We start from the raw sequence: 20122 nt of genomic DNA, 5'->3' as shown, positions 1-20122 counted from the left end.
CCAGGCCCAGAGTTCAGGCCCCACGACCGACAAAAAAAAAAGGCAATCGATCGATGCTGCCAGACGAGGAGATATGAATGATGAAAACCAGAAACTTCGGGTCCTACCCCTTCTCGAAGGCCATCTTGCCTCCTTCTTCCAAAGGCAGAAGAGGGAAGAGATCCAGGGATCACTGGGCGCGGGTGGACGCGCCTGTCATCCTAGCAATTCTGGAGGCTGAGTGAGGATCGTGGTTTGAAGCCAGCCTGGGCAGGAAAGTTTGTGAGACTCTTATCTCCAATTAATTCGTAAAAAGCCAGAAATGCAGCTGTGGCTCCAAGTGATAGGGCGCCAGCCTTGAGCAAAAGGAGCTCGGGGACAGCGCCCAAAGCCCGAGTTGAAGCCCCAGGACCAACACACACACGCACACGCACACGCACACACACGCACACACACACACACACACACACACACACATGCAGATGAAAACGGGCGAGTTACAGAATGAGAGAGGAAGAATGGAGCCCGGCAACCCGCTCCTTCGCCCCGGAAGGAGCCACCACCTACCTAAACAGGTCCCTTCCCTCGCACCGCGCGGCCCTTCACTTTTGGGGAGCGCACACGCTTCTCGCGCGCCAGCAACCACTTCCGGAGTTCCCGAAACAACTAGTTCCGGATCAAGAACCACGAACGAAGCTTAGCAGTCGTTCGGCCTCTTTCAAGCCAGAGCCCAACAGAAATCCCGCGAGATTTCGCGGAGGCGGCCGTCTGGTAATTAACCGAGGCGGTTGGTTCCAACTGAGGTGGAACGTTTCTCTTTCGGAGGCAGTCTTCTCGGGACGTGGAGGGGAGGGGGAGAGCACAGGAAGTGACGCAGGCGAGTTCCGGTTGGCCGGGATCCCAGCGGCGGGTGTGAGAGTCGGTGTGGAGCAGCTTCTGGGATCCTGAGGAGCCGCAGCCGGAGTCGGAGTGGCGAGGTAAGCCGGGGAAACCGGAGCCTGCGGCCGTCCTCAGAGCGTGGCTGCTGTCGGAGCTCCCCCCGCCGGGCATGGGCTCTGAGGTTACCGCTGACTGCAGGTGTCAGCTCGACGGTAGCCAGGTTATTTATCTGGGACACCTCTCCTTGAGTGGTCGCCGGGACGGTGCACCCCCGTCCGTGGACGCACTCCCGACCGTTTACGGACTTGGGCTTCCATAGAGAACCCCCCCTCATCCGGGACCTTGGCAAATGGAGAAAAGGTCTCAACCTGCCGATGACTGAGCTGTTTCTCGGGACCTTTCGCTGTTGGGTTCTTGCCCTCGCCGGTCACTTAGCGCCTGCTGTTCGATGTGTCCGCACACAATGCCGGTGTGCATGCAGGTGCCATCTGGCAGTGCCTAGTGCCCAGGGAATGGGCCTTTCGCCGAGGACCTCGTCGGATCTCTCTCCACTGTCATGCCTTTGCCAAAACTCCTGAACCCCCCCCCCAACGCTGGTGTTTCATGACAGTGGAAGTATTTACAGTAAAACTCGAAGGTCGACTTCATCTTTAAAATTCCGAGAAATTGTATTTAGTTAGCCCCATGTCACACACTTGGCGGTGACTTAGGACCGCCAATAGAATTTACCCAGTCATCTTTTGTTTCTCTGCAACTCCGTCAAAGGGCTAATCATGTGTAGGCTGGCTCTGTTTGTTTATCTTGACTACACCGTGTCTTAATGCTGACCCAGAAGTCTTTCAGTTCTGCTTTGGTGTTCCTTCTCGGAGATTTTGCAGACTGCCGTGGATCATTTAGAGAACCTTGTACCAGTTTATCTAGTATTGTAATGACGGAGAATTTAATATTCCAACAGCTGTTGTATTACCAGTACGTCTGATTTTAGTGGCTATATATTCTTAGGGTCGAAAATGGGAAGGATCTACTTACAAGTCAGCATTTTATGCGTTCCAGATTGTTTTAATTGGCCTTTGGAAGCGCGATGTTGGTACCTACACAAATATGACAAATTTCCCAAAAGAAAATAATATATAATAATAATAATGAGTATGACATGGAAGGCTCTTACTTATTTGCCTACACTATTTTGAATTGTGAATTTGTGTGTGTGTGTGTGTGTGTGTGAGAGAGAGAGAGAGAGAGAGAGAGAGAGAGAACGCTCACAAAAAATATGCTTGGTTAATACAGTTAAGTTTATGTGGCTCATATTCCCAAAAGAAAATAATATAAACAAGTTTCTGAACATTTAAGTTAATGGATTTTTTTTTCTTTTCTTTTCTTGGTCGAGATCAAGCCTTGAACTTGGTACCTGATGCTTTCACTCATTGACTGGCATTCTGCTAACTGAGCCATGCCTCCAACTTAAAGGATTGTCTTTTGATCTGTAGCTAAACTGTTTGTTGTTTAATTCACATATTTTTGAGTTAGCACTTGTTTTTTACACTTGTCTTTTAAGTGCAATAACGATCTTTGACGGTGGAATTATAAAAGCTAGGTTTATCATTTAAATCCACTGAGATTGTTTATGGATTGTATTACTGCCAAATTTGTTCATTATATTCTCTTTTTGTTCCGTTCATTTATCCAGCTTTTCTCCTTTCTAATTTCTTCCTGCCTTGGGCTGAATGGAATCACTGCTTTTTAGGATTTTGTAGAACATTAAACTTTAAATCAGATAATCTGATTGAAGTCAGAGCTCCAAAACTTATCTGAGCTAGTCTGGATTGTGTTGATAAAAAACACTGCTCACTTTATGTAGAGTTATAAAATTTAGGGAAATGGTAAGTATGAAATCACTATTTAAATGAAACTACTAATATTACTCAGCAGGAAATATAAGTGTCAAATATTATTATTTTTCATCATTTCAAAATTTAACAATTTACATTGTCTAACCTTTTATCTTTTTCTTTTTTTTTGCCGGTCATGAGGCCTGAACTCTGGGTCTGGGCGCTGTCCCTCAGCTCTTCAGCTCAAGGCTAGCGCTCTACCACTGGAGCCACAGCGCCACTTCGGGCTTTTTCTGTTTATGTGGTGCTGAGGAATCGAACCCAGGGCCTCATGCTTGCAAGGCATGCACTCTATGGCTGAGCTACCTTCCCAGCCCCCTAATCTTTTATCTGAAAATATTATCACACACATTTGTGAGAGGAGCTTTGACCTACTTTTGAGCACAATAAAGCTAGTTAAGAAAGGTTGGAGCCTGGCGTGCCAGTGGCTCACGCCTATAATCCTAGCTACTCAGAAGACTGAGATCTGAGGATCAGGGTTCAAAGCCAGCAGGAAAGTCCCTGATACTCTTATCTCCAATAAAGCTCTAGAAAACAGGAAGTGGCACTGTGGCTCAATAGGGAGAGCTCCAGCCTTGAGCAGAGGGATAGCACACAAGCCCTGAGGTCAAGCCCCAAGGCCGACAAAACAACAACTACAGAAGAATGGTTTGATATTCTGATTCATTGAATTAATCACCTTGGTTCAGAAGTTGGTGCTGGAAGTTGCATGTAGCTTTGCATTTGGGATTTTAAATCTGATCTTTCTTGGTCATATAATATCAATTGAGAATTTCTAAGTACAGAAACAGCTGAAGTTTTTGATGCCTGTATATTATTTACTAAAGGTTAGAAGTAGCCTACCTTACGCTTAACATTAAATAAGAAGCATTTTATGTTTTCTTTTTCCAGTCCTGGAGCTTGAACTCCGTACCTGGGTACTGTCCCTGAGCCTCTCTGTGCTCAAGGCTAGCACTCTACCACTTAAGCCACAGCACCACTTCCAGCTTTTTGTTTATATGGTACTGAGGAATCCAACCCAGGGCTTTATGCATGCCAGGCAAGCACTCTAGCAGTAAGCCACATTGCCAGCCCCCAAAACCTTGGTTTTTTTTAGTTTTGGGGCTTGAAGTACGCCCGAGTGCTGTCCCTGAACTCTTCAGCTCGAGACACTGCACCACTTCCAGTTTTCTGGTGGTTAATTGGAGAGAAGAGTCTCATGGACTTTCCTGCCCAGGCTGGCTTTGAACCGAGATCCTCATATCTCAGCCTCCTGAGTGACTAGCTAGGATTACAGGCGTGAGCCACTGGCGAAACCAGTATTTAGAATTAGAAGAATCCTCTGTGGCCACATGCTTAGATTTTTCTCATTTAGTTGTGAAATAAATTAGGACCCAGTCATCTGATCACGATTGTCTCCAAGCATCTTTAACATTGGTAATATTTCCTGGTTTGCATAAAATGTTTTATCTATTAAAGAGAAACACATATAAATATACATATGAACTTTTTTTCCTTTTTAGTTGGCTTAGATTTGTAAATTTTAGAGACAAAAAACTGATTAGTAAGATTTTTTTTTTCCCCCAGTAGAAGTCAAGCATGGTAATACATACCTATCATCCCAGAAGGCTGAGGCAAGGGGATCTTGAATTTGATCTCAGAGCCTCACACTTGCTCCATTTTCTTACAAGGCTGGCACTCCACCACTTGAGTCTGTTCTCTAGCTATATTCTTTAGAAGTTATTTTAAGTTCATGCTTCATTGATGTCAGGTATTGACATAGCTTCTTTCTGGCAAGTAGAAATGACAGAATTTTTGCAATGTGTGGCTAAGTGAATATTGCTGATGTGCAGAAGGTAGTTGAATTGATTTCTTTGCTCCCAATAAAAAAGAAATTTCCCAAACTTACAATTTTAATATTCTGTTTTATCCATTACAATTTTTCTAGCTATTTCATTCTAGGTAAACACTATGTAGAAGAGTAAATTTTTTTTTTTTTTTGTCGGTCGTGGGGCTTGAACTCTGGGCCTGGGCGCTGTCCCTCAGCTCTTCAGTTCAAGGCAAGTGCTCTACCACTTGAGCTACAGCGCCACTTCCGGTTTTCTTTGGAGATAGGAGTCTCACGGTCTTTCCTGCCCGGGCTGGCTTTGAACCGCGATCCTCAGATCTCAGCCTCCTGAGTAGCTAGGATTACAGGCGTGAGCCACCAGCGCCCGGCGAAGAGTAAATTTTTTTTTTAAGTTTTATTTTATTTTATTTGTGAACAAACTGTACAGAGGGGTTACAATTGCATGGGCAGGATAATGCGTACATTTCTTACCAAGCATTGCAGCCTCCTCCTTTGTTTACCCTTCCCATCCCTTCCCAGCCTCCCCCCTCCCCCCCATCCCAATCCTTCTCCTTCCCCCCTCCCCCCCCAAGAGTAAATTTTTAACCTTGTTGGAAACTTTATTTTTATTGATTTCATAAGACCTGTTCTGTCTCTTTTTGAGCTGATAATAGTGACTATCACTATTGTTCATGCTCAAGTGCCTTTGTGTGTCTCTTTTATTGTGAAGTATAGATTAGCAAATCCTGACAAACAGCATTAATTGAAGTGGTAAATTTGTTATGGTTCTGATAGTTGATATTAGCAAATTTGCCTTCACAGATGTATGTAAACCTTTTTGAGAGTAGATTTTATGTGTGTGTATGGCTAGGTATTGCATCCATATACAATATGACTTTAGTCATAGTTTGTGAACCCTTTTATAAAGCCAATTTTAAAACATTGTGCTGCTTGAAAATTTGAACAAGAAATAATGTTTCTGTATTGTATTAAAGATGATACTTTGTCGAGAGGCTTGGTTAAAGTAGTAGAGCACATGTAAGTAAATAAGTAGGGATATTTGTAAGTTTTAAGTATATTTAAGTCAAGCTCAGGCAATCCCTTGAGTAGTTCTAACCCAGTCTATCTATACCTGTGAAAGTTATTAATTCCCAATTTTCTTTTTCTGTAGGGAAAACATGTCTAGTTTTGTATTGAAGATTCTTCCATGTTAATTTTGGCCTTTCTACATTATCTGGAAGGACCAAACAGATAAAGAACTAGGACAAAGAAGCCTTGGTTCAGATTCCAGTTCTATTACTAAGTGACTTACTTAACTTTTTGCTATGGCAGTTTCCTTGTAGACAGCACCTTTATTGTTAGTATTCAATAAATACATTTAAAGAAAGCCTTTTAGAACACAGCCTAGTATATAGTTAGCCATGATTATAATAATTATCATCGTGTTGACCCCTGAGCTTTTTTCAAGAACTCTTTCTCAACCTTCTTTTGAAAGCATCTTTGTGTTGTTGCTGACATAATTATTGTTTACTCATTATTAATGATGTTTCAGTAAATAAATACCTCAACATACATTTCATTTCATGAATATTTTATAACGCACATGGGCTCTTTAACCAAAGGAGATATCCTTATAGCTATTCCTTAACTTTTTGGTATTATTATTAAGGTTTATTTGTTTTGTTTTGTTTTTTTCTCTAATGCTGAAGATCTGATCCAGGGTGTTACATGTGCTAGGCAAGCACTTTGCCACTTGAGCTACATTTCCAGATCCCTATTAGTAGTTTACATTATTTTTGTAAATCCTAACACAGAATTTAGAAATTGAAAGCAACTGTTGACAATTAATATCTTATTTCCTTTGCACAGAAAGTTTATTTCTCAGTGACATATGTTGCCTTATCTCTTCATTCCATCAATGAACAAATATCTTGTGTCCTAGATCTTATCCTTGGTTCTAGAAAAAACAATACAAAATAAATGTTATGAAAGGTACAGGCAAAGGTTTGAGGCAGTGTTTCTCTGGCCTAGGACTGTTCACTGGAACACTAAAACTGCTTTCTATGCGAGAGCTTGTTTAGCCTCCAGCTTCTCCGCCATCTTCGAGGCAGTGTTAACAATTTGGATATGTGCCTTAAGGGTTGGAACACAAGTGGACTTATTATAGTGACACGAGGTAAAGTAGAAAAGATATGCAGAGTCCAAATCACCTAGAGCTTTGCAGATCACGAGAATGAGTTTGCATATCTTGATATTTTGATTTTAAGTTTACTAAGAAATAATTCTGTAATTCTAAATAGAAGAGTAATATGATTAATAAGAACTTGATTCTTAGCCTTAAGAATCACTTGTCCGGGCTGGGAAGGTGGCTCAGTGGTAGAGTGCTTGCCTTGCAGGCATGAGGCCCTGGGTTCGATTCTTCAGCTCCACATAAGCAGAAAAAGCTGGAAGTGGTGCTGTGGCTCAAGTGGTAGAGGGCTAACCTTGAGCTGAAGAGCTGAGGGACAGCGCCCAGGCCCAGAGTTCAGGCCCACAACCAACAACAACAAAAAAAAAGAATCACTTGTCATCTCTCACATAGTCCAAGTGGAAGATAAAGGTGTTCTGAACTAGAGAGGTGGCAGAGAATGTAGAGAAGTGTGTAGTTACTAAATGTATTTGAAACAGGACTGGATCCTGCCTTAGATAAGTGATGAGGAAAAGAGAAAAGTTAAGAATGACTATGTTTCTAGCTTTAGTAACTGGATGGGTGCTTGTTCCAGATACTTTGTGAGGGAAAATTTGGAGAGGAATAGGTTTTGTTTGTGTAATAAGATAGTGGGGCTGGGAAGGTGGCTCAGTGGTAGAGTGCTTGCCTTGCATGCCTGAGGCCCTGGGTTCAATTCCTCAGCAACACATAAACAGAAAAAAAAAGATGGATAGGTATTGGGAAGAAAGAGTATGTTAAATTTGAGATACTTAAAAAACATCCTAATGGTACTATTAGACATATAACTAGACAGAACCCAAAACACAAATTCAAGAATATTTTAATCCCAGAACCAGATGAGTTATTTGAAGAGCTAGAGGAGAGGGACCCATTTAAATAAAGGAGAAAGGTTGGCTTGGGGGAGGGCTTGGGGGGCATGGAGGTCAGCTACATAAAACTAATATAGAAATTATATTTAGCAGTGCGAATACTAGGTAAACAAGAGACAGGGGAACTTTTTTTTTTTAAGCATATAAAATGTTTACTTAGCCCAGCACTGGTGGCTCATGCCTGTAATCCTAGCTAGTCAGGAGGCTAAGATCTGAGGATTGCAGTTTTTGAAGCCAGTTTGGGCAGAAAGTCCTCATGAGACTTTTTTTTTTTTTTTTTTTTTGGCCAGTTGTGGAGGTTGAACTCTGGCCTTGGGCGCTATCCCTCAGCTCTTCAGCTCAAGGCAAGCACTCTACCACTTGAGCCACAGCACCACTTCTGGTTTTCTAGTGCTTTATTGGAGATAAGAGTCTCCCGGACTTTCCTGCCCATGCTGGCTTTGAACTGTGATCCTCAGATCTCAGTCTCCTGAGTAGTTAGTACTACAAGCATGAGCCACTGGCGCCCGGCCTCCTGAGACTCTTATCTCCAGTAAACTACTCAAAAAACCAGAAGTGACGCTGTGACTCAAGTGGTAGAATGCCAGCCTTGAGCACAAAGTGGCTCAGGGACAGCATCCAGGCTCTGAGTTCAAGCCTCAGGACCAGCGGGAGTGGGGGAACGGGGAGGATAATTTTTTCAGTATTGTAGTAACGTTTATTTCAAAAACAGGATCAAGGAAAGGATTCATACTAATCACATGTGCTGTCGAGAAACCCCACTCTTCGTTACATTAAATACCTAAGTCGGCTTTACCACATGGCTTTACCTATATACTTACATACTATATAAAAGGGCATGTCTTTCAGAGGCTACCATAGTTCCTCCTCTATCCATCAAGACTGATAAAACATCAAGGCACTTGGAATATCTTAATTAATTAATTAATATTCTTAATATTATTCAATATTCTGGGATAGAAGACAGCAAGATTTTTTTTTTTTTTGCCAGTCGTGGGGTTTGAACTCTGGGCCTGGGCACTGCCCCTCAGCTTTTCAGCTCAAGGCCAGCGCTCTACCACTGAGCTATACCGCCACTTCTGGTTTTCTGGTGGTTTATTTATTGGAGAAAGGAGTTTCATGGTCTTTCCTGCCCGGGCTGGCTTTGAACCCTGACTATCAGATCTCAGCGTCCTGAGTAGCTAGGATTATAGGCATGAGCCACCAGCGCCGGCTACAGCAAGATTTCTTTTTTTTTGGGGGGGGGGTCTAGTCATGGGGCCTGAACTCTGGGCCTGGGCGCTGTCCCTCAGCTCTTCAGCTCAAGGCTAGTATGCTACCACTTGAGCCACAGCGCCACTTCCAGCGGTTTTATTTTTTTCTGCTTATATGGTGCTGAGGAATCAAACCCAGGGCCTCATGCATGCAAGGCAAGCGCTCTACCACTGAGCCACCTTCCCAGCCCCCTACAGCAAGATTTTTAAAACAATTTAATGCATTGCTGTATTTACCAGTGAATTGGTCTTGAGGATATGGTCTCATCCATCAGCCTTCAGGAAGTATCTATAGATTGTTGTTTGTCCCAAGCCCCATTTTCTCTTCAATGGGAAATAAAAATGGGTTATATAATGAGGTATATGGAGCAAGTACAGCTGACTGAAAGCTGAGAAGCAATATGCCTATAATGTAGCAGCCTTCTGCAGGTGAAAAATGTTTTACTGAAGCCAGATGATTTTAGAAGATTTTATCAGTCTGCAATTTTAATAAATGGATATTTCTTTTATCACTCTTTGAGAGGAGAGATTTCAAAAGTAATAATATAGTCAAAACTTGATCAAGTAAAAACTTGATTCTTTTAAGAATCAAGTTGCTATTGCTGTCTGATTTAGCTGAGGACAAAATGAAATTCAGTGAAATGAAATTGTTTGATGAACTACTTCTTAGTGTTCAAGTGAAGTCCTTCTGGAATTCAATTTAAAGCCATTAAAAAGGCTTTCATGAAAAGAGTACGGAAGGTTTCCATCATAATTTTTTTTCCAGTCCTGCAACTCAGGACCTGGGCACTGTCCCTCATCTTCTTTTGTTCAAGGCTAGCACTTTACCACTTGAGCCACAGTGCCCCTTCCAGCTTTTTCTGTTTATGTGGACTGAGGTATCAAGCCCCGGGCTTTCATACATGCTAGCCAAGCACTCTACCACTAAGCCACATTCCCAGCCCCCATCATAAAAATGTTAAGGTCTATTTATAGAAGATTACAGTACAGTTGTCCATTGGTACCCATGGGGATTGGTTCCAAAAGCGCCTTCAGATACTAAATCAATGGGTGCATAGAACCCATATGCATCTTCCTGTGTATTTTAAAAGTTATCTCTAGATTATTTATAATACCTAATACGGTGCATTGTATAAATTGTTATTTGCTACATAGTTTAGGGAATGAAAACAAGGAAAAAGGGGCTGGGAAGGTGGCTCAGTGGTAGAATGCTTGCCTTGCAGGCAGGAGGCCTTTGGTTCGATTCCTCAGCAACACAAAAGCAGAAAAAAGCCGGAAGTGGGGCTGAGGCTCAAGTGGTAGAGTGCTAGCCTACAACTAAAGAGCTGAGGGACAGTGCCCAGGCTCAGAGTTCAGGCCCCACAACCGACAAAAAAAAAAAGAAAAGAAGAAAAAAATCAGTGCATGTTTAAATGCAAGTTTTTTCCTAGTATTTTCTTTTTTTTGTCGGTCGTGGGGCTTGAACTCTGGGCCTGGGTGCTGTCCCTCAGCTCTTCAGCTCAAGGCGAGCGCTCTACCGCTTGAGCCACAGCGCCACTTCCTTTCCTAGTATTTTCAAAAAGAAGCTGGTTAAATCTATGAATGCAGAACTTGTGGTTATCTACGGCTGATTGATTAGTAGACAGAGGAATTTTCTTGTTATTAAGTAATCATAAGTGGCCTGGATCTCTTTAAGGTAAGATTCTTTCTTGTGTAATTTAGCTGATCTTTGTTTTTGTTAAAGGGTTACATGCAATTCAGGTGTAAAAATATCGAACCAGAGTTGTATACTCCAGGCCTGAACTCCTAGGTTAACACTTGTCAGGTCCTGTCACTTTTCCACCACATGCCAGATTGAGATAGAGTGAATGGCAGAAGAAAATAGGTTTATTACATGGCTCAGGAAATGTCAGGTAGAAAGCACTTCAGCCATCTTTTGGTTACCTGAATGGGCTTTAGGTTCAAGTAGAAAAAGAATTGGGGAGGTATATGTGTGAAAGGTATGCATTGTTAAGTCTGCCCAGTCTCTCCTGTATTCTGGTTGGTAGTCTTTGTTTTGGAAAGGGCTCCAGGGGAATGACCTTTGAAGGAGCTGTCTTGTCTGGATAAATAAGTCATTGTGGTGGGGGGTGGGGGGGAGGACTTCTGTCCTGAGGAACTTTGAACCTTTCCTTGGGGCAAGTTTATAAGTCTCCCAACTCTAGTTTAGCATTCTTTTCACTATCTTAATTCTTTACCTTATACTTACTTAACTCCTCCATCTGTGTTGCTAAGATTGCACTAGTTATGAAAACTACATGAACTTTCAGAAATAGATTTATGAGAAATAGAATTTTTTTCAGACTGTAGTTTTATAAATTGTACTTTTTTTTTTTGGTCGGTCGTGGGGCTTGAACTCTGGGCCTGGGCGTGTCCCTCAGCTCTTCAGCTCAAGGCTAGCGCTCTACCACTTGAGCCACAGTGCCACTTCTTTTTGCTTATGTGGTGCTGAGGAATCGAAACCAGGGCCTCAGGCATGCAAGGCAAGCACTCTACCACTGAGCCACCTTCCCAGACCTAACTTGTACATTTTTTATATGAAAAAAAATGTGCTAATGTAAAGGATCATAAAACGTTATGTATATAATTGTGGTGAAGAAACTTCCCTCTGATATGAGGGCACACACTTTTTAGCACTCAGTAGCCTGAGGCAGGAGAATCACAAGTTCCAAGCCAGCTTGGGTTTATAAGGACATCCAGGTTATCCTGTGGTAAACAGCAAGACCCTATCTCAAAAAATAAAAGGGGAGCCGGGCGCTGGTGGCTCACGCCTGTAATCCTAGCTACTCAGGAGGCTGAGATCTGAGGATCACAGTTCAAAGCCAGCCCGGGCAGGAGAGACCATGAGACTCCTATCTCCATTAAACCACCAGAAAACCAGAAGTGGCGCTGTGGCTCAAGTGGTAGAGCGCTCGCCTTGAGCTGAAGAGCTGAGGGACAGCGCCCAGGCCCAGAGTTCAAGCCCCATGACCGACCCAAAAAAAATAAAGTGAGAGATTTTAGGCCAGAAATATGTACCCTACTAACTTGCTAACCCATTGTTGGAAGATATGTAGAGATCTTTGAATAAAGCTTTTAAATTATTTCCTAATTTGAGGTTTTAGTTGGTCTAATTCCCTAAGTACTTTATAAAGTTAAAGTTAAAAAAGAAACTAGGTCTGGGTGCCGGTAGCTCACACCTGTAATCCTAGCTACTCAGGTGGCTGAGATCTGACCATTGTGTTTCAAAGCCAGCCCAGGCAGGAAAGTTCCTGAGACTCTTTATCTCCAATAAACAACCAGAAAATGGGAAGTGGCTAGAGCCACTAGTGGTTGAGCGCTAGCCTTGAGCTGAAGAGCTGAGGGACAGCGCCCAGACCCGAGTTCAAGCCCTACAACCCCCCCCCAAAAAAAAAAAAAGCCAGGCTTCAGTGACTCACACTGTAATTGTAGCTACTCAGGAGGCTGAGATCTTAGGCTCCTGGTTTGAAGCTAGCCTGGGAAGACAAAATGCATTATCTCCAATTAGCCAGCAAAAAAGCCAGAAGTGGAGGTGTGGCACTAGCCTTGAATGAAAAAGCTAAGCAAGAGCACAAGGCCATGCTGAGTTCAAGGCCCAGTACTGAAACCAAATTTTTTTTTAAAGGACTTTTTAGAAATATTCCCATTCAGACCATAATGGATTTTCAGGGAACAATCCATTACCATAATTAAGTGATAGATAATATATAATTTGGTGTGTATATGTGTATATATGTGTGTGTATGTGTGTGTGAGACTTAAATCGTCTTTTCAGTTTTGAAGGGTAAATTGAAATTCCTTAATCTTTTTTCAGTGTCCAGTAAGTGGATGTACTAAATCTAATTAACAGTGGATAGTTCTGAAAGCTAGAAAGGTTATTGAAAGGTGTAACATTTTCATTGACTGTTTTTGTATGCCTTGAGTGAAGAATAATGTATTTGATTAAGAAAACTTACTTGAGTCAGGTGCTGGTAGCTAACACCGTAATTACTCTGGAGGCTGAGATCTGAGGATGACAATTGAAAATCAGCCCAGACAGAAAAGCCCTTGTGAGATCCTTATTTCAAATTAACCACATAAAAACTAGAAGTGGTCCTGCTCAAAGTGATAGAGTACTAGCCTTGAACAAAAAAGCTCAAGGACAGTACTCAGATCCTAAGTTCAAGCCCCATAACTGACAGGAAGGAAGGAAGGAAACTTACTGTTTTTTTTGTAAAAAAGTTGAATTTGGGCTAAGGCATGATTCAAAAAAGCTAAGCCAAGGGCTGGGAAGGTGATTCCATGGTCAAGTGCCTGCCTTGCATGGGTGAGGCCCTGAGTTCGATTCCTTGGGACCACATAAGCAGAAAAAGCCGAAAGTGGCATTGTGGCTCAAGTGGTAGAGCACTAGCCTTAAGCTGAAGAGCCCAGGACCCACCAAAAAAAAAAAAAAAAGCTAAGGCAAGCAAGAGCAAGAGGCTTTTAGTTTAGTTTGAGCCCTAGTACTGGTACAAAAAAAAAGTAGAATTCCTTTGGATTTTTTTTCATTTACCACTTCACCAACTGGGGTGATCTAAAATAAAGATGTTCATTTCATTTTGGAATAATGAAATGCAATCAATGACTTTTTTAATGTCTCTTCCTTTTTACCTTCTTAATAACTACCAAAACTCTTACTCTAAGGGTTTGAGTTATTATGTCAGTTTTCTTTTTTTTTTGTCCTTTGGAGGATTAAGCAATCTAGCTTCACTTTGTTTTTGCTAATGTTTAAAATGAATAGAGTATTTTAGTCTTCACACTGGATGTATTGTCTACAAAGGACCTTTATAAGCTAATTTCAGCAGTGCTTTCTAAGCATTTCTGCCAGAAACAAACAAACCAAAAAAACCCACATTTTTTTTTAGTATTTCTCATATCTGTGTTTATAGTGAACATTGTTATTTGGAATTTGAGTTATAAATTACTTTATTACAAATAACATAAAGGTGTTTGTTGTTTTTTCCAGTTATAGGGCTTGAACTCAGGGCTCTGTACCTGGGCTCTTTTTATTCAAGACTAGTGCTTTACCACTTTGTGCCACAGAGCCACTTCCAGTTTTCTGGTAGTTGATTGGATAAGAGTTTCACAGTCTTTCCTGCCCCAACTGGCTTTGAACTGCCATCCTCAGATCTCAGCCTCCTGAGTAGCTAGGATAACAGGTGTGAGCCACCAGCACCTGGTTATGAAGGTATTTTTTTAACTGTCTCTTTTAAGCAAAACTAGCTTACATGTATATATGTTGGAATTCTCCTTGAGGACATTTCAGTCTTTTTTTTTTTTTTTTGGTCGGTCATGGGGCTTGAACTCTGGGCCTGGGTGCTGTCCCTCAGCTCTTCAGCTCAAGGCAAGCACTCTACCACTTGAGCTACAGCGCCACTTCCGGTTTTCTGGTGGTTTATTGGAGGGAGATAGGAGTCTCACGGTCTCTCCTGCCCGGGCTGGCTTTGAACTGCCATCCTCAGATCTCAGCTTCCTGAGTAGCTAGGATTTACAGGCATGAGCCACCAGCACCTGGCTGACATTTCAGTCTTAGACTAAGAATACTTGGGACTTATTCCCACATTCAGCATTTGACTGGCCTTATTTCATGATAAAGTACCAAAACAGATACAACTTCAATGAGTTGTAAATAGTTGCTTTTCGTAAAAATGATTATTTTAAATTACTCTAGCTGTAGAGACTAGAGCCCTTTTACCCCATAACTTTTAGAAGTGCAGGGCACTATCCATTGTTCCCTATAACTTTTAGAATACTTCTTTTAAGTACACATTACAGTAGTCAGATTGTATGAAAATAAATCAATTTTGCTATCCAACACAACAAACTAAGAGTTCTTTGTGTGAATGCTTCTGTAACATAGGCTGTGAAAACCAATCATCTAAGCTCTTAGGCAGCATAGAAAGCAAGTGCTTATAAATGAATACTCAGGAGTCATGTGATTATTTTGGAAAATGATGACATTAAAAGAGCTTGGAGAAAGTGGCTGCAATGTGCCAAACATTAACTGGGCACTTACATGTGATTTCTTTTATAGTAGAGAAGCTAAATTACTGACAGTCCCCAAAAGCAAAACAAAATCAATCCTCAAGAACCAATCCTCAAGATGGGGATAGTATACAAATATATTCAAATGCAAAGGTCTAAACTACTTATCAAGATGACCTAACTAATAAGTGATGGTAGGATTTTTGTTTGTTTTTAACTACTTGAGCTGACAGGTAGAACAGAATTAGGATAGGGTGAATGTGTTTCTGTCTTGGGGTGCAGTGGTCCAAATGTGTTTTGCCTTGGTGTAGCCTTCTATCACTCAAAACAAATTGGCAGCATTCAGATACCAACTTCTGTCAATATGAAGAGATAATGAGTGAGAGAAACAGGTTGAGTTAATACTAGATGAGGTAGTTTAGTCACTGTGAACGCAGACAGTTAGATAATTACTGTTGAAAGCATTGGCAAACAAAGTACATAGGGTATTTCCTGAATAGAAGATAGTCTGTCCAAACTGTTTTCTCAGGGTATCTTCAGCTTTGTAGTTTCAAATTTTGAATGAGAAAACACTGCTGAATAGACTAGGGGATAAAATTATTCTGCTCAGATTTGCAAACCACAGTGTCAGTTTTCTAATATTGCAAAGGGAAGCGCTCTATAGATTGAGTTTTTCCCTTTCTAAATTCTCAGAAAAATAATCTTAGATTAAGTTGGGGAAGAAGTTATCTTACCCACATGCCAACACATTTTATATTATTATTTTAGGACCATTTGGCATCTAGGTCTTGTCTCTAGATTTCTCATTAATTTGTTCCATGACATTATTAAATCACTTTACCTCTTTTTTTTGTTGGTGGTGGTGGTCATGGTCGTGGTCCTGGGGCTTGAACTCTGGGCTTGGGTACTGTCCCTCAGCTCTTCAGCTCAAGGCAAGCACTCTACCACTTGAGCCATAGCGCCACTTCTGGTTTTCTAATTGTTTATTGGAGATCAGAGTCTCACAGACTTTTCTGCCTGGGCTGGCTTTGAACTGTGATCCTCAGATCTCAGCCTCCTGAGTAATTAGGATTACAGGTGTGAGCCACCTGTGCCCGGCTCACTTTACCTCTTAATGCTTATCTATAAATTACAGGAGGAGGTTAAGCTTGAATACTCTGTAAGGTCCATTCTTCTTTCCTGTTTGTTTTTACCAAATATTGATAGGACAGTCTTGGGAACTTCATACCTCTTTTGAAAGAAAGAGGATTATCAGTATGCAGAAGTTATTTAAGGCTGAGTGACATGATGACTTCATTAGGGATAGAGTATAAGGAGAAAACAAAAAGGAAGCTAAGATCAGAATCTGAAGAAATCCAAGAAGTAGACCAGGGGACCTACCAATGGAGTAGCCAGAGAAATGGGAAGAAAAACAGAATATTTTAAAAAGAAAGTGATTACTTGTTTTCGGTGAAAGTGAGAAGTTCAGTAAGATGTGTCCTTGGGATTTGGCAACATGATCATCTAGTGATCTTGACAAAAGAAATGTCCTTTTATTTATTGAGTTAGGAGTTATGTTGCAATGAGTTGAGTAGAGATTTGGTGATTAAAGGGGATACTGTGTGCATGCATATATGCAACTCTTTTTTTTTTTTTTTGGTCGGTGGTGGGTCTTGAACTCTGGGCTTGGGTGCTGTCCCTGCGCTCTTCAGCTCAAGGTGAGCACTCTATCGCTTGAGCTTCAGTGCCACTTCCCAGTTTTCTAGTGGTGGGACTTTCTTGCCCAGGGTGGCTTCAAACCAATACCCTCAGATCTTAGCCTGCTGAGTAGCTAGGATTACAGCTGTGGGCCACCAGTACATGGCCATATATATATGCAACTCTTAAGAAATGTATCTGTGAAGTACAGAAATGGGAAGGACTAGATAATGCTTATTTGTTGTTGAGAATAAAGGAAAGATTGCTGATGGTGAGAACTGTAGGAGCTAAGTGCCTGAGAGTTGCCTGCCAGCCTTTGGCAAGTAGAGGACTCTGCCTTAGGAATAAAAAGGAGAATGTTCATAAAGGTAAAGGTGTACATCTTTTCCTAAGTTTAGTAGGATTAAAAAATTCCCCTCTTGGGCTGGGAAGGTGGCTCAGTGGTTGAGCGCTTGCCTTGCATGCTTGAGGCCCTGGGTTCAATTCCTCAGCACCACATAAGCAAAAAGAAAAAAAGCCAGAAGTGGCACTGTGGCTCAAGTGGTAGAGCGCTAGCCTTGAGCTGAAGAGCTGAGGGACAGCACCCAGGCCCAGAGTTCAGGCCCCACAGCCAGACCCAAAAAAAAAATTCCCCTCTTCTTTTGTCTTTATAAAACAAGCCAGAGGTGAATAAATGCAATTATGCTATTCAGTATACATTATGTGGGAAATGAACTATGCAACTTGTGGGCAGGGCTAGGAGGAGGAAACTGAAAAGCAAAGGAAGGGGTGACATTGTTCAAAAAAAATATTATACTGGGCTGGGAAGGTGGCTCAGAGGTAGAGTGCTTGCCTTGCACGCATGAGGCACTGGGTTCGATTCCTCAGCACCGCATAAGCAAAAAGAAAAAAGCCAGAAGTGGTGCTGTGGCTCAAGTGGTAGAGCGCTAGCCTTGAGCTGAAGAGCTGAGGGACAGTGCCCAGGCCCAGAGTTCAGGCGCCACAACTGTACCCAAAAAAAAAAAGAAAAAAGAAAGGAAAGAAACAATGTACTCATTACCTGCCTTATGAAATGGTAACCCCTCTGTACAACACTTAAAAACAATAGAATTGTACTTAATTTAAAAAACAAAAAACAAGCCTGGCAACTATGGCTCATACCTGCAGTCCTAGCAACTGAGACTTTAGGATCAAGGTTCAAAACCAGCTTGGGCAGTAAAATCTAGACACTTTTATTTATCTCCAATTAACCGGCAAAAAGCTGAAAGTAGTAGAGCACTAGCACTGAGCAAAAAAGCTCAGGAACAGACCCTAAGTTCAAGCCCAAGGCCTGGCACTCCCCCCTCCCCCCAAAAAGAATGCAACTAAGCAGCTGAGTAGAAAAGGAGAAAATGGGAAGCAGTTTGAGAAGAGAGAACAAAGAATGTTGGTGCTGTGGCTAGAAGTGGTAGAGCAAGCCCGGCATTGGGGGCTCACGACTGTAATCCTAGCTACTCAGGTGTATGAGAACTGAGGTTCAAAGCCAGCCTGGGCAGGAAAGTCTGTGAGACTCTTATCTCCAATTAACTACCAGAAAACTGGAAGTGGTGCTGTGGCTCAAATGTTTAGAGTGCTCTCCTTGAGCTGAAGAGCTGTGGGACTGTGCCCAGCCCAGAGTTAAGTCCCATGACTGACAGGAGGAGGAGGAGGAGGGGGAAGCAGGGGGTGGGGGAGGAAGAAGTAGTGGTGGTTGAGCACTTGCCTTGAGCAGGAAGAAGGAAGAGGAAGAAGTAGTAGTAGTGGTAGAGCACTAGCCTTGAGCAAAAGAGCTCAGGTGTGACCAGGCCCTGAATTCAAGCCCCACAACCAACTCCCCCCCAAAAAAGAAAAAGAAAAAAAACTAGGAGGAAGAAAAGGGGAAAAAACCTGACAACTGTGCACAAGTGGCTCATGCCTATAATCTACCTACACAGCTGTTTGAAGTCAGTCCAAGCTGACTCTTGTCTTCGATTAACTAGCAAAAAGCCAGAAGTAGAGTTGTGGCAGTAAGTGGTAGAATGTCGTACCAAGTAAGAACCAGGGGCTCTGAGTACAAACGCTAGCACCTACACAAACAAAACACAAAACGAATTCCTAATGGACAATTGATAAATATGCATCGAATTAATAAATGAATTTTAAGTGGTTCTATATAGTTTTGATCATTTTTCTCCAGCTACGTTCAGCTGTTCATATAGATCTTAATAAAAACAGTTTTAAGGTTAGGATTTTGCCTGTTTTTACAGTTGTTGGGATTGAAAAAGAGGCAGAAATGTTTTCAAGGGAAATTTTTATTATCTTCAAATAATTGTACAAGGGGGTTAAAACTGAACTTTTTTTTTTTTTTTTTTTTTTGGTCCGGTCGTGAGGCCTGAACTCTGGGCCTGGGCGCTGTCCCTCAGCTCTTCAGCTCAAGGCTAGCGCTGTACCACTTGAACCACAGCGCCACTTCCGGCTTTTTTCTTTTTGTTTATGTGGTTCTGAGGAATTGAACCCAGGGCCTCAGGTATGCAAGGCAAGCGCTCTACCACTGAGCCACCTTCCCAGCCCCAAAACTGAACATTTTCACTCACATATATAATGTATCTTGATGAGAATCACCCCTTCTTCTACCACCACCACTTACACCTTCCCCTACCAGTCTCATTACATTTTCTGGTTCCATTCTGTCTCTCTCTTTTTCTTTCTCTCTCTCTCTCTCTCTCTCTCTCATACACAACACACATACACACACATAAAAAGTCTTTGCCCATATTCATCTACTGTCCCCTTTGAAATAGTCTTCACCTCCCCCACAGACAAGACATGCTTCATCTTCTTATAATCATTTTGTTAAATTGTCTTTTAATTGTTCAGAGGGATTATATCATATAATCTAACTCCTGTATATAACATACTTTAGTCAATTTGATACTTTATGCATATGACCCTGTACATATTTGTATTAATGTTTATATTTTAGATCTGAATTCTATGTATGAGAAAAAAAAAACCTTTGCCTTTCTGAGCTTATTTTATTATACTCAATATGATTTTTTCCATATCCATATATTTTTATGCAAATGATATAATTTTATTCTTCCTAATAGATTAATCAAATTCCATTGTGTGTGATACACACATGCATGAGGGCATGCACGTACACACATACACACAATTATTAGATAATGACTTATTGTTTTGGATAAATACCCAAGAGTGATATTGCTGCATCAAAGAGTAGTTCTATTTTCATTTGTTTTTCGAAGTCTCCATACTGAATTCCATAGCAGTTGCATTCACATTCCCCAACAATATAATAGTGTTCTTTTTTTTCTCCAGACATCTTTGCCAGCATTTGTTGTTCATATTTCTGATATCATGAATTAGTTTTTTTCTTTAAATTTTTTTTATTGTGAAAATATCGTACAGAGGAGTTACAATTACATGGGCAAGATGAGTATACATTTCTTATCAAGCATTGTTGCTGCCTCCTTTGTTTCCCCTTCCTAACCCTTCCCATCTTCCCCCATCCCCCACCAAAGTTGTAAAGTTCATTTTTC

The 20122-nt window shown here is 41.6% G+C and overlaps 2 protein-coding genes across 2 annotated transcripts in view; one reads left to right on the top strand and one right to left on the bottom strand.

Moving 5' to 3' along the window:
- Window positions 1–710, bottom strand: part of Ptrh2 (peptidyl-tRNA hydrolase 2) — a 6026-nt gene extending 5316 nt beyond the window's left edge. The window contains exon 1 of the mRNA XM_013013220.1: window positions 547–710. The gene's annotated coding sequence lies outside the window, so the exon portion shown is untranslated. The remainder of the gene's footprint in view (window positions 1–546) is intronic.
- Window positions 711–876: 166 nt separating this feature from the next.
- Vmp1 (vacuole membrane protein 1) overlaps window positions 877–20122 on the top strand; it is a 104230-nt gene continuing 84984 nt past the window's right edge. The window contains exon 1 of the mRNA XM_013013086.1: window positions 877–956. The gene's annotated coding sequence lies outside the window, so the exon portion shown is untranslated. The remainder of the gene's footprint in view (window positions 957–20122) is intronic.

Source organism: Dipodomys ordii, unplaced genomic scaffold, assembly GCF_000151885.1.
Source record: "Dipodomys ordii isolate 6190 unplaced genomic scaffold, Dord_2.0 Scaffold19, whole genome shotgun sequence".
NCBI classification, from domain to species: Eukaryota; Metazoa; Chordata; class Mammalia; order Rodentia; family Heteromyidae; genus Dipodomys; species Dipodomys ordii.
The sequence above is the reverse complement of the archived record's forward strand: the minus strand, read 5'-3'. Positions and strand labels throughout refer to the sequence as shown.